At 32.9% G+C, this 12,974-nt stretch overlaps 1 long non-coding RNA gene across 1 annotated transcript; it reads right to left on the bottom strand.

Moving 5' to 3' along the window:
- Positions 1-1,894: 1,894 nt before the first annotated feature.
- On the bottom strand, positions 1,895-3,386 carry LOC148629068 (uncharacterized). Its single transcript, XR_015914855.1, has 2 exons — positions 3,130-3,386; positions 1,895-3,014 (listed from the first exon to the last, which is right to left on the bottom strand). It is a non-coding gene; the product is annotated as an uncharacterized LOC148629068 (long non-coding RNA).
- Between the last annotated feature and the right edge of the window lie 9,588 nt (positions 3,387-12,974).

Here is a 12,974-nt window from a genome sequence, read left to right as displayed (position 1 = left end):
AGAACGCAAATGAACCAAGAACCAAACAGGTACACACAAAACAACGGCATGAACAACTAAACAACCCAGATGGTCAAAGGGGAACATCTAAACAACCAAGGTGATCAAAGGGCTAATGAATAAAGAATAGTTCCTAATTCTTGCTAGAGAGTTCTTACGTTAAACGTTAGTCTTATAAAAAGCAAAGACATCTTTGAAAATGAGCGGTCGCTGACCATCTTCAAAAAGAAAGATACTTTTATGTTTGCCAGTCAGGTCAAGTTGACGACTGTACAATTTTTGACATGTATGAATTTAATGAAATATCCTTGATCCACTAGCCCAATATCAATCGCAATTTATGGAGAAACGTAGAATATATGTTGTCTTTGTAAGCAAATAAATTTCAACTTGCCAATATTTCAATGAATCAATTTGATTAACAGCTGTATTTTGTAATAATACGAGGTTGATGATCCTAAATATGAATATGCAAGTTTTGTGTCAAAATCGCCCCGATCGCCAACTTTTGAGCCCCGGTGAGAGACTTCAATCTCTAGGAATCAAGTATCGATTGGCTGTCGATTGTTGCTCTATTCGAGCATTACAACCCCCATATAGTGGCTGTTTGATACACTTCGGGTTAAGGGGGGTGGTAAAAGTAGTTGCAAATATACAAGTTTTATGTCAAAACGGCCCCGGTCGCCAACTCTTTTATCTATGAAATTACTTTTCATATCGAAATTGAACGTTAATGAAATTGAAATTATTGTCAATCGAAAGTCAAATGAATATCAAATGAATGTCAAACGAATGTCAAATGAATGTCAAACGAATGTTAAACGAATGTCAAATGAATATCAAACGAATATCAAACGAATGTCGAATAAGTAACCAGCTTCACATTGTTAGTACTGAAAACGTATTTTAAATGACACTACTGAAAACGTACTGCAAAATTCAGTAATGGAACAGTATGATAAAATCAGTAATGGAACAGTACTGTAAAATTCAGTAATGGAACAGTAGTTCTAGTAGTCATTACAACAGTACAGTTACAGTACAAAATAGAAATGCATAAGCCTAATGTTGGAATTTTGTTGGTAGTGTAGAGCTCACATCTTTACATTTAGCATTTTATATACCTTTTTTAACCTATCCTTATTTGTTTTATAGATCTGTTGTAGATCCTTTGACATGTATTGATATAATTCATCGGTACTCTGGATTTGGTTCCAACTCGATACTTTTGCTTTTTGGTTACTTCTGTATATCATTTATTTTTCAATCTTGAGCTTCCGATATATTTTGTTCTAATGGTGCTGATGAGAGGTTACTCGTTGAAACGCGTATACAGTATACCAAAATTTCAACAAAGGGTAACAACAATATTACCGGACACTAATCCGATCCATATTTAAGTCAGGTCCAAAATAATTCTGACAAAATAGATATTACACTGACGGAGCAGCTGGTACCCCAATGGCCCCGACTTGGTAAAGGCATTTCAAGCAAAATGATTGGTTAAATCTAAACCTCCATCTTTCATTGCAGCATGAATATACCAGTGGTGATTAAATATCATTTGCATTAAAACGATTTTTATTTTTGTATTCGCAAATGCATTGTTACGTTCATTTAAATTAACATTGTTTGTTGAATACACCGAAAGCTGTCATAAGAACTTATAGATAAGTTACAATAAAAATATTAATCAATTTTAAAAGCAATGGATGAACGAACAAAATAAATATCAACTTAATTACCACAAAGTGTATGAGAAAAAAGATAAACCGATCGGGAAGGCACGATTTGTTGAATACTTTTATAGGCTTCTATAAATATGGACAAAAACAATGCAGTTGATTGAGTATTGATTTTGGCTGTGTACTGTTTCATGACAAAACACTTAAAATTTCTGTGCGGACTGCCTCAAAACAGCTTTATTTCAACAAAATTAGATAATATTTTCAGAACTGACCGAACCGTTTCGTACTATCTTACAACAACAATTCATATATATTTCGCACCATCGCCCGGAACCTCAGAAAATATCGTCCGGAATACAAGTACTTCCTATTAAGACAAGTAAACGCCATCTCTAAAGAAATTTCATCAACAATAACAAGTTAACTTCCAGTTACGAATCTCAAAAACAATATTCCACTTGCATCACCTGTCTTCAAAGTCAAAAACACTTAGCCACATAAAATAAATTGCAGTCATACCTCCAGACCAAAACCGTATATTTCTCAACATCAAAACCCAATCTCAAATAAAAATCAGCGCCATTATGTACTTATGTATTTACGGTAATATCATTGTATAATATTTACGGTAAATGTCCTTGACGAGTATGGACGGTAAATTTTCTGAATACAGTTTGACATCAAAAATAACGGTCAGAATAAACTACAATGAGCTGATAAAGTTATATGTGGATGGAATGCGCAATGAATGGAAAATTCATCTCCATAATCCATCCGACTTTTCACAAGAAATTAATACGTATAATTTGTTCACAACAGCGCTGTGTATATATAAATTTATCGGAGCTAATCATTTACGCTAACACTTATATTTCAAGCGAAACTCGTAATGTAACTCACATGATATAATTTATACCAAGCTGCAAAACACAACGTTAGTTATATAATCGCATTACCAAATGAAGTGTCGACGATTAAACTAGAATTATAATAGACTTCACAAAGTCATCGTGCCCTCACTAAAGTTGACAAGTTTACAACATATCCATGAAAACAATAAAATGGAAAATGCGGTGCCAAACTAATGATGACAGTCGTAGATATACGAAAGTCGTAGAGCCATATTATTGGTGAACTTGGTATAATATCTTTACGTAAATAGATGAATGGTCGTTGGGCCAAAACTAAACAGACGGGCGTTGACGATTTAGCAATCAATCTCGCTGGAGCCTCCAAAATGTCGCCGGAAATTATGCTCACCATTAGATTATGTTGGGCAAGGCGAAAATAAGTATAATTGCCAGTTGTCAACGATGATATTTAATTCTGCAATAAAGGACACGAATTATAAATGGAATGAAAACAATGAATAATATATGAAATATTCCGCCGTTAAATTCAAATATCAATTATTTTACAAAGATTATTACAATTGACTAACCTGCAATAAAGGATGTCGATAAGACGATCCACTTTGATGAAAGTCGAAGTGCAGAATGACAATTTAATAAAAGAAGTCCGTGCAGCGGGAACCCGTTAGCGGAGAGCGGTCCAGTCAACCGTCACATGATGATTACAATTACAATTATTATGATTATGAGATGAAGATGGAATGTATAGGAATATACTCAAAAGTACACCCTTACAGCTGTAAATTTGAATGAAACAACATTTCGATCTCTACAATTATCGTTTTTGTTCATAATTTAATATGCCTTATGTGACCTACTATTTTATAATTGATTTAGTTTCGTGTTAAATATATTATTTAATATTCTTATTAAGCCATTAAGTAAAGTCTAGTGGTAATAAAAAAAATGTAATACAGGAACAGACATGGAAAACAGACATACACAACAAAGAATTCAAAGTAACTAAAACCAAGTTGCTCATAAAAAGTCAAGTCCGAGGTAGACAAACGAGAACAGAAAAACTTTGAACGTTGAACAGATCAGTTTTCATGGCGCCGATGTATACACTGTAACGATCCACGATGATGGCGACCATAAAACTTCTGTAGGAATGACTTCAATTTTGTAGAAACATAACCATTTTCCAGAAGCCTACTTGTTAGAAGTCTGGCGCGATACAAAAAAGTCTGCGTAGTTTCGGCAAGCTCTTGCATAACGTATGAGTTGTGATGTGAAAACTCCATATGCAGGTGCTGACGGGATGTTGCCACAATTCTGAATAAAAAGTCAACACGTTTGTCGTAAAGTTTGGTCAATAGTTTCCCCTAACCATCGATTTCTAAGTGTAGGTCAAGATATGAGGCTGACTTCACAGTGTCTGTAGTACCCTTTATCTCAAATTCTTTGGGGTAGATGCGATGTATCAAATCCCCGAAATTAGGATTGTTTAAAGATAATACGTCATCTATATAGCGGAAACTGAGATTAATAGATCTAGCTAAACGATATTCTTTCTTTCGTATCAGATCAGCTATAATGTCAGCCTCATCAGAGTAAAGGAATAGGTCAGCAAGTAGAAGAGCACAATTCCAATTGGAATGCCGACCGTTTGTTGAAAAACGCGACCACAAGATACATTGTTTCGGAGGACAATTCAAATATATTTGTTAATATTAATAATTAACTTAATTAATTTAACACGGTGATGAGGGTTCCATCTAAATTTTGAAAGCTTTACACTTATGTGTGTTCGGAAGATGATGTTGTAATCTGTTCCTAAAAGGTACTGCAGTTTTAAGGCGGTCGGCCTCCGTGGAAATGTTTGTACACTTAGAATACCGATGTTTTGTGGATATAAATTGTAGTAAATGAGCACGATAACGAAACCCTCCCGAAAAAGATGTGTACAGACAAATAAAGGTTAATAGAAAGTTGCATTGAAACAAATCACACACCTATTTTCCATGGAAACCAGGGTCGAAATGTAGTGTCATGATGCTATATTGCTTTCTTCCGAGGTTTAATAACATTGTATAAAACTGCTAAGTAAGATCAAGATATTCCGATGACGACTAGAGAATGCTCCTCATAATATTACAAACACCCTTTTACGTGGAGCATCTATCTTTCATCGAACTCGTATAGAAACGTGTATTTAAATGAGCAAATAATGACTGATATGATTAAAAAAAATAGTAAATAAACGTTTTTTAAAAGAATTTTTGTCATTCTTTATAGTTTATTTTTAGTATCAAAATTCAACGAGTAAACCATTTAAAAGGATTGATGAACTCACAGTCATATACAAAATTTGGTCTATGAGATGATGGACACAAATTTGTATCCAATCAGAAAGCGTGTTACTTCTGAAATTAAATTATAAAACTGTATATTAAATTAAAATTAAAATTTAAAGAAATCTCTTTAAAGGACTGGAAGTTCTATAGAATTGTAATGGTAATTTTAGTTTCTAATATAAAGTTACAGGAAAGAAATTCAGTGCCCCATAATTTGATGAATATGAAACAAGATAAGTATTTTATTTCAATAAAAATATTATTGACAAAATAGGAAAATTGCTTATAAGCTAAACAATATTGCAACTCAAAGGGATCCTGACTTCAAAATAGACTCGATGAGCTATGTTTTGTATTAAACTTTAAAATAATGCAATATATAAAAAGTATATATAATATTTTTGAGATATGTATCTCATCTTCCACTAAATCTCATTGCATTCACTACTTAAATGATCACACAAAAACAGGTATAACAAGGACGGATCCTTTGTTACACACGTATAAGATATAAAATGTATAGCAGTACCTGTATTGCTTAATCTTCCTTTTTAATGGGATTTAAGACAAAGGGGAATAAGACAAATGGCAATCAGTATTAATCATAAACCTGTTTGGTAGGAGAGGGAGTATACAAATTAACATGTGTCCGTCATTCAGTAACACATTTGGTTCGTGACAAAATTTTCAAATTATGTATATCTCAGGGTGTTTATATTTTAAACAAAGCTTTATATGGGTAAACTGAACCGTGAAATGTGTTTTTGTAGTTATATTCATGTACAGGTTTTTTGTCAATTTTTGTATAGACATTTTTATTTATTAAAAGTGTCACTATAAAATTCAGGATAAGCATTTCTCCAATTATGTTTAAATCTGAACTTTAATTTTTCCACCCCTTAGAATCTAGATAATGAATATGAATGAGTGATGTCAGGGGTTTGAGGGTGCGAGGGTGGATTCAAAACCCTGATTTGGGAGGATGATGAAGTTTGTAAATGAAGTTTCTGCTCTTATATTCGATAGTGTTTGTCAAATCTGGGTATTTGTCAGGACTAAATAAAGCATTAGAGTCTAATTTAAGTTGGATCAAGTTGTCTGAGTTGAGTTGTATATTGAGTGATGAATCATTGATGGTATTAATGATTTTCTGTAAATGATTCTCTCTTGGGTAGTTTAGAGCACTGCATTTAAGTAGAAAATGTTCTCTATCTGCCGGCCCATCATGACAGGGGAGGGCATGTAGGATATATTTCATGGTGATTGAATTTTGCTTTGTTTGACTGGAATATGTAGCATCCGGTTAACAGTCTAGCTTCTAGCCTTAATGCATGCTTTTTCCACTTCAATTGGGTTGGGATGAGCAAATTTCCAAATTTGACGGCACTTTCCCATCTTGTATGAGTTGGTGGAAAGGTATTTTAGGCTGGATTTAGTCTCTTTTTCAGTTATGAGTTTTGATTCCCAATATTGTCTGGTTTTGTTTTCTTGATATTGATATTGGTCGTGATATGCTTCAGAATTGCATTGTGAAAATACTCTGTGCATCGTCTGAAATGTTTTTGTTTACGTCATTCAGCTGAAGAATTTATTTTTGTATATGATACGATTTTATGTTTAGCTATTTTCTAATTGATTTTAATTAATTTAATGATTCTTTGAAGCAGGGGGAACGTAAAATTTTCCCGGGAAATTTATCGCCGCCATTTTTAGAGTCACTGCAAATGAGATCAAAGGATTTCGGGGTCACATAGGCACTTTCCTGTTCGACTGATTGATTGATTGACTGTTTGGGGTTTAACGTCCGAGCAGCAATATTTCAGCTATATTCAGGCGATGAACATGAAATGGATGATAAAAAGAACATGAAATGATGATGAAATGAAAAATGGGATGGGACACAAGGATAATAGGGTCGACAAATTTTGATTGCCACAAGAAAAAGGGGATGGATGGGTAAGGTCGGGCAATTTAGCCTCCTGTGGCGGAGCACGAAGATTCCTACTCCTATCGAATACAACAGCAGGGTTCTTAAACGTGCCCCATTCCACCACCTGGGGCACACATCCCAGTTGCTCTGTTGGGCAGAGCGCCTAATCCCCGGCTAGGTTTCTGAGCACTATTTAGTCGCCTTTTACGACAAGCTTAGGGCTGCTGCAGGCCTATTCGTTTTACACCCGGATCTGCACGGAGCTGCTGTTTGACTGAAAGGTCTGTATAAACGTTGATATCACAAATGCTGGGAAAGCTACAAGTATAAAACTCCTTGTATACACCCTCATACTATTTCTGATCATTTCTTTTTAATTTTATGTGATTGATCTGGTTTGGAAAAAGAAGTTTGAATTTTTAATGAGAAAGGAAGTACGCCTTCGAAAGTGGGACCAGGTTGAAAATTTGATAAGGTCTCGAATATCGAGGTATTAATCAAAACAAAACATTGAAAAAGTCTGGAGACAACATGAGTTGGGATATTTTAATTTGTTTTTTAAACCATATGGGTCAGAATACCTACATTTATCGTTATGAAAAGTTGAAGCGATGGAAATTGCCCGCCATTAACAGTGCACACTCAGCATCAACGTAATGCATCATGGGTAATCTCGCTGTATATCGCCCAACGCAAAATATTTATGATTGTGCTATGTAAAATTGCGCGAGATTCCAGTCCTTGATATATATCATTGATCCTTCCGTAAGTGATCATGAAGGCTACGATGTTAATTTAAATTTCAAACTCCTCCCAAACTGGTCCTGAATTTTGACTTGAAGTCGACATTTTTCTGATACTAAGCTATTGACCAATGTATATAAGATGTTTTTTTCCGAATTTAAAACCATCCGTGCTTTATTCCCATATATTGCGAATTTAAACCAATAATTACATGACACTTGAAAGTGTAAGTGACGAGTATGAGTAAATCTCGCCACTATTAGAAAAACCTGATATCAGAAATTGAATTCTTAATATTGGAAAATGAATTTCTTTAATTAAAAGGTCTTTTTTTAAATCTTAAATTTAAATCCTCTTAATTCTTATATTACAATCTTGATGAATTTTTAATATAAGAAAATGAATTGTTGATACTAAAAATTGATTTCTTCATAATAATGCACGACTTCACCAATATATTCGAGGAATATACAGTTTGAGATGTTTGCTGAGAAACTGCACGTGGGGCTTTTCATTGATTCTAGGGGTACGTGTGGATAGTAAATCCCCATCACTAATAAAAAGGGCCTGTGGTAAACTTTCCCGGTGATGTTCATGGTTTCATCCATGGGGAAGACAGCTCCTAAGGCATTTATAATTAAGGTAATGATTTACCCAACATATCTAATCAATTCAGACAATTCTGTTTTCTTTTGGGATTTACAATAATTATAAAATCGAAAAAATGGGAATTTTCAGAATTTCTTTTATATTACCCGTTATTGTCATTTTTTTCATAACACCGTAGTTTAAACAAGCTTTTTGTGTGACACGGTACATTAATACAGTGTCTTTGCTTCCAACTGAGCACTGTAATTGGCATTTTTTTAATATAAAATATCAAACAAGCTTTTGTATATTCAGATAAATAGTATAGTGTTTTAGCTTACTAATGAGCCCGAGTAATAAATATTTGAACTCCAAATAAGTGAAAAAATGTTCAACCCTACCCATGAAAAAAATATTTCAAATGAACTAAAATGTTAATTTTTGGCAAATAAACGGTGTACAACACGTTGGGTACTTTTATTTTAATTGTCGATGTATCCAATATATCTTCCCATTTCAGACGCGTATTTTTCAGTTTCAATTTGACAATAATGAGATTTCATAAAAAGGGGTATTTTCGGAATTTCATATTTTCTTCCATTTCATCGGTAATTGGCATTTTTTTTTCAAATACCATACTTAAAACAAGCCTTGGTATATTCAACCACAATTACATGTATATAATGTCTTAGCTTTCTAATGAGCCCGACTAACAAATATTTGAACTTTGCAAGTCCAGTTGGGTAAAAAAAATTGCCACCCCTATTCATGAAAAAGTACCTCAAGATAAACCCAAATGTTAATTTTTTGGCATATAATCGATGTAGAATAACAAGTTGGTCACTAGTTACTACCCATATATCTCCAAAACTGCCAGGTTTAGCCAAATTCTGACACGGATAAAAGTGTTCAGCAAGTGTTTTATCTGGTCAATTTTTCGTTTATTCTGTTCAGCCATGTTTGAGTTATTGCCATTTTTGACGGGTTTTTTTCTTAATTTAAAAAAAAAATTCTTACCTAAAACTATTCGAACGATTGGAATCAAACTTGGTGTGAACGTTCCTTGCAGTATCCTGCATAGAACTGACGTAGGGATTTTATATTCGCCAAAAAAAAAACATGGATGCTGTCACTAAAATAGAACATAGGGATGAGACAGTATTTTTTTTTGCGTATTATATATCAAAAACCGTTAGGTTTAGCCAAATTCGTTCAATTGCTGAAATGATTCTTATTATAATTAAGGCCTAAAAAAGTCTCAAGGGATCAAAGTTGTCAGATTACTCTAAGAGTTATTGCCCTTGGAAGGTGAAAAAATACGTTAATTTTTGCAGATTTTAGCCACTATCTTGAAAGCCATTGTAGATGGAAAGAAACTTTCAATTGCTGAAATGATCCTTGTGATAACTGCTACCAAATTCTTCTTGAGTCAAAATAGTTGGACTTATTTCTTGTAAAATTTATTGCCCTTGAAAGGCAAAATTTAACAAGGTGAGCGATTCAGGCTCCTGGGAGCCTTTTGTTCAATATTTTGTCGTCTTCGGGACAATTAAATAATATTTGCTAGACAATATGATTGATACAAGAATATCCCATAAAAAATGCCAGAAAGACATTGTGTACAGTTCGTGTATACGAACATTTGACGTACGGTTTTAAAGTTGTAGAGACAATCAGAATTTTAACTCGCGAAATCGCGTAACTAGGGAAACCTCAAATATTTTCGAAGTATTGCCAAATGGCGCTGCTCCCTGTTTCTGAACAATATGCAGCTTTCGGCTTTCGTGTACGTAAAGCAGTTTAGGATATTTTTACTAAATTAGATTTTCCGTTGTCGGGCAGATAACTCTGGACCGGCAAATGATCACGTCTCACAGGGTGAATTCCGAAGTCTTATCTCAGATTGGAAAAGATGGTCAGAATCTTGTCTTGATATGATTTAATCAGAAGCAGCCAAATTGTGCGAAATAAAAACAATAATCAGAAGAAATATAAGAAGATATTTCCATTGAAATTGGAAAGACCTTAATCATGGCATTATTTCGTAGTGGATCGCTCCCTCTAGCTATGGATACGGGAGGATATGAGGGTATCACCCCCCCCCCCCCCCACACACACACACACTTTAGGATTTGGAATTTTGATTATTTTTAGATGGTACTTTAGACTCAGGCACACAAGTGCGTGGCCTTAATATTGCAAAGCACCCGTACTTTGTACTCAAAATTTCATGGAATTTGGACTTTACCAAATAATAAAATTGTAAAATTACACCAAAAATATGGAGTGTACTATGGACTTGAAGGGGGGTGATACCCCCGATATTCCAGGCCACAGATTCCTTTATGTGACGGGGTTTGTTACGTTTGAGACGTGAACAATATTGAACAAATGGTCTGTCCCTTGTATGAAGATTTACGACATGGCTAGTTTCAACTGCCAGCCAACCTATTAAAAATTTCGGTAACATGAATATAGAGTGCAAGTTCAATACTTTAATTACATGTAATAACATTCAAGTAACAGTGGCACACTGACTTCACAAATTTTATGTCAGAGGTTTTTATAGTAAGAATTTGTTACCAGAGTTTTTCTGTGTTTTTTTTTTATCTCTACATGATATATTTTTTCATAATGTTCATTTCGTTACTAGTATTTTGTCACTTTTATCTTTTGGTTTCTTTTTAAATACATTTTATTTCTTAGATTGTACTTTCTATTTTACAATTTTAAATTTTAGTGGAAAAGTAAAGTAATCTATTTTAATATATTTTTACTTAATCATCAATTAATATAATAATTAATTGGAATGAGTGAATTTTTTATATTGTTGGTATGAATGAACTTTTTTTTAAATGTATGCTTTCAATTGCTATGGCGAAAATGTTTAAGCAAACATAATATTTATTCTGTTGATACGATTTGCATTTTTCTAACTGGTTGGCAGCAGAAAAATGTTTATAATAGGTGGTAAAATGTAAAAACAAAAATATGGATGACCTCTTTGACTATATAGGATATCAAATGCTTTCTACATTTTTTAAGCTGGAGAGATAAATTATGACTTGTTGGAACAGATTTTGCAACAATGGCATAATTATAATGGGAAAAGAGTTGTGCAGTTCTAACTACTTCAATCCTACCATTTGTCCAGTGTCAAGAATATTTAGCCTGTTATATTTTCAATTTCTGCTTACATTCATATTGTACGAGTTTTAAAAAAGCAGCTGTATTTAGCAGAAACTATTATATGATGTTTTTGACCTAACTGCAGTCCTCCAGTGAGTTGGTGATCTTGCCACCGAGATCAAGTATGTTTGATATTCAATGTTCAATATTCGCCATTCAAACTTTTCAATTTCAAACTGAATAACAAAGAATAAAATTTTACAGTTTGATAATAGTTTGATATTCATTTCGGGTTAACCTAAAGAATGTAAACTCTAAATAAATATCAAATGAATACCAAACAATTTTTCTTTTCTGTTCAATATTCGTTTCTGGTTATTCAATTTGATATTCAAATACAATCTTCATTCAATATATAACCCAGATGAGTTGAAGAGTATAAAATATAGAAAAAAAAACTTAAAATATAAAAATTTTTTTTGTCCAGACCGTAACATACTGGTCATGATTTAGTGTGTAATATATGAAAGTTGCAAGGTTTATCAAAGTTTTTGTCTATGGTTAATATTCAAATAACAGAAGTTGGCACTAACAATCAGGAGAAATAATAGTTGGAGTGACAGTCAGTTTTTTAAAAGTTGCAAGGTCACTCATCTTGAATTACATGTAAGGATCATGTTTCCAACATAATGTATACTCTTTTCTTAATATCTGTTATGGTATTTACATTTGAGACCTTTTAACATTTTAAAATGTGTTTTGAACAATTCTCTCAAGTTTATTAAAATTTCGCAATCTTAACAAATATCTACCAGGACAAACAGCAAAAGAAACTTAAAAATTATATTCTGATAGCCTTATGTTTCAAAATGCAAACAGTCTGGTAATTAAATATGTAACTGGGATGAAATACAATGAATAACAGAAAACCATAAATTATGAAAAAATAAACAGTCAAATAAAAATCAAAGTGCTGAAAGCACTGAATATTTTTTTTATTATTGTGAAAAAACTGATCATAAATTGGCATTTCCCATATAATTTTGAATTTTTTTCCCCCTTTAAAGTAGAAACAGAATGTTCATCTTTAATACTGATTTCAGAGATATGCATACCTTTGGAAGTTCACATGGAAGATTTCCCCCGTAATAAAAGCACACTTTATTTGTTAAAACTCATTTATCTCATATTTTTCACAGAAAAAATATAGTAATTTTAACCAAAAACCTTCCACAAATCTTATATTTTTATGTGGAAGATTCATTTCTTCTTCATTGATTTTGTAGGAGTCTCCCCCTTATGTGGAGGGTCAACATGTATGGTATGTATATGATTTGTATATCAATAGTAATAAATCCAACTTCACACACATTTACAAATTTCGTATCTTTTTACCTATTACATAATACCTGAAACCTGTCCAAAATTCAAGTAGCAATTACAATCCAAAACTCTGCTTAAAAAAAATATTTCCTAGATGTACATAAGATTTAAAAAAAAAAAATAGACACTTTTTATCAATTTGAATATTCTGCCCAATTTTGCTTGGTTAAAATTACTGCTCCTCACTTCCTGTTTATCAACTATAAAATATTGATGAAAGGATTGAAGATTTTGACTGATAAGTGTGTTAACCAGAACATGCTTAACACATTAGACCCCTCTAGACACATTTTGCAAAAAAATA

The sequence above is a fragment of the Perna viridis genome, chromosome 1 (assembly GCF_037379345.1).
Source record: "Perna viridis isolate PV_CMFRI_1.1 ecotype Kerala chromosome 1, ASM3737934v1, whole genome shotgun sequence".
Taxonomy (NCBI): Eukaryota; Metazoa; Mollusca; class Bivalvia; order Mytilida; family Mytilidae; genus Perna; species Perna viridis.
This window is presented reverse-complemented; position numbering and strand designations above follow the sequence as displayed.